At 30.2% G+C, this 2,237-nt stretch overlaps 1 protein-coding gene across 1 annotated transcript in view; it reads right to left on the reverse strand.

Moving 5' to 3' along the window:
* The window catches only part of LOC107738074 (E3 ubiquitin-protein ligase TRIM58-like), a 15,764-nt gene that overhangs the window by 5,751 nt on the left and 7,776 nt on the right, over positions 1 to 2,237 (reverse strand). The gene's annotated exons all lie outside the window — the stretch shown is intronic.

The following is a 2,237-nucleotide window of genomic DNA, read 5'->3' on the forward strand; positions in this document are numbered from 1 at the left end:
GACCAATCAGAGGCGTTCAGATGAGTCACCGCTGAAACACGCTGTTTCGTCACTGCGCGCGCTGGCTGACTGAATTCTCTGGTTAATTCTCTCATCAGAAACAACAAAGTGACGATGTACAAATGTAAGTAAGATATTAATTTCACAGTGTAAACATCTTTAGAGATTATTATGGGAGTTTTTGCGAGTGCTTGAACTCGCTGGACTGAAGTGAAAATGTTCTTTGATAATTAAAAAAATAAAATAAAACCCCTGCTGAAAAAAACAATAGACACCATTAGAAAATGTGTAATGGTTTTACTGGTTATAATGGGACTTGTATTGGTTTTACTGGAAACTAGTTGATGGTTTGTAATGTTTGTAATGATATTTGTTGTGGAAACCATTACAATTTTCTGTGATGGTTTTATTGTTTGTTTGTTTATTCAGTAGGGACACAAGTCTATATCAGTTATACAGTGGTATTGTGGCTGCTGTGTGTCACATGACAAGCATGAGAGCCCCCCCTTCACTCGTGCCCCCTCTGAATGAATGATAGGCTACTTAAAGTAGGTTAAGATGAATTTTAAAATTGTGCCCCCTATAAAAGCACAAGTGGCCCCTGTCTGCCCCCCCCCCAAGTTACTGTGGTCTAGAACCGCCCCTGCTTGCCAGGCGCAGTACCCTCAAAGGGACACCTTTGTATATAAAAGGTGCATGTTAGTCCCCTAAGAGTATTACTACCTTAAGGGTATTACTACTTTAAGGTATTAATATGCACCCTTTAGGGTTAAAGAAGGTACAAAGGTGTCCTTTTGAGGTTCTTGATCCTGTGACAAGCTGTTGTATGCCTGAAGGTACAATTTTTGCACATTTTTTTCTGACTGTGTATGAACACTATTGGATTAGTTAACAAAATCAAACCAAGTTGTATTTTTATTATTATCTGTTTTAAATATTGACAGCACAAGCACACCTTTCAAACAAGAAATGTTAAATTTTTTTATTTTATTTTTATTTTATTTTATTTAAAAGACTGATCGAATAAACACACTTTTCAAACAAAGATTTTATACTGTTTAAAAATGAACACAAAAGTTATTTGGACAGTATCGTCTTATCAAAAAACAGTTAATATAATGAACCAGTTGGTGAAAAGTCATTGCTAAAACTAAAACATTGCTAAAAGTTTCAGTATCAGTTCAGTACCAGTTCTTACTTATTCCTCATTTCATCCTACCTTACTATTCTGTTGTTTTTTGTTTTGTTTTGTTTATTTTCAAAGATAACAAAAGCATACATTTATTTTTACTTTTTTATTTATTTGTTTGTTTATTGTTTTGTTTTTAAAGATCGATAGCACAAGCAGACTTTAATTTAATTTAATTTAATTTAATTTAATTTAATTTAATTTAATTTAATTTAATTTAATTTAATTTAATTTAATTTAATTTAATAACCGCCCCTGCTTGCCAGGCGCAGTACCCTCAAAGGGACACCTTTGTATATAAAAGGTGCATGTTAGTCCCCTAAGAGTATTACTACCTTAAGGGTATTACTACTTTAAGGTATTAATATGCACCCTTTAGGGTTAAAGAAGGTACAAAGGTGTCCTTTTGAGGTTCTTGATCCTGTGACAAGCTGTTGTATGCCTGAAGGTACAATTTTTGCACATTTTTTTCTGACTGTGTATGAACACTATTGGATTAGTTAACAAAATCAAACCAAGTTGTATTTTTATTATTATCTGTTTTATTTATTTACAGCACAAGCACACCTTTCAAACAAGAAATGTTAAATTTATTTATTTATTTATTTAACAGCTTGATAGCACAAGCACAATTTTCAAGCAAGGTTTCATTTTCACAAAACAATGCATTTAGTTATTTATTTATTTATCTATGATATATATATATATATATATATATAATGAACCAGTTGGTGAAAAGTCATTGCTAAAACTAAAACATTGCTAAAAGTTTCAGTATCAGTTCAGTACCAGTTCTTACTTATTCCTCATTTCATCCTACCTTACTATTCTGTTGTTTTTTGTTTTGTTTTGTTTATTTTCAAAGATAACAAAAGCATACATTTATTTTTACTTTTTTATTTATTTGTTTGTTTATTGTTTTGTTTTTAAAGATCGATAGCACAAGCAGACTTTAATTTAAGTTAATTTAATTTAATTTAATTTAATTTAATATTTTATTTTATTTTATTTTATTTTATTTTATTTTATTTAATTTTATTTTATTTTA

Source organism: Sinocyclocheilus rhinocerous, unplaced genomic scaffold (genome assembly GCF_001515625.1).
Source record: "Sinocyclocheilus rhinocerous isolate Xijiao unplaced genomic scaffold, SAMN03320098_v1.1 scaffold494, whole genome shotgun sequence".
Taxonomy (NCBI): Eukaryota; Metazoa; Chordata; class Actinopteri; order Cypriniformes; family Cyprinidae; genus Sinocyclocheilus; species Sinocyclocheilus rhinocerous.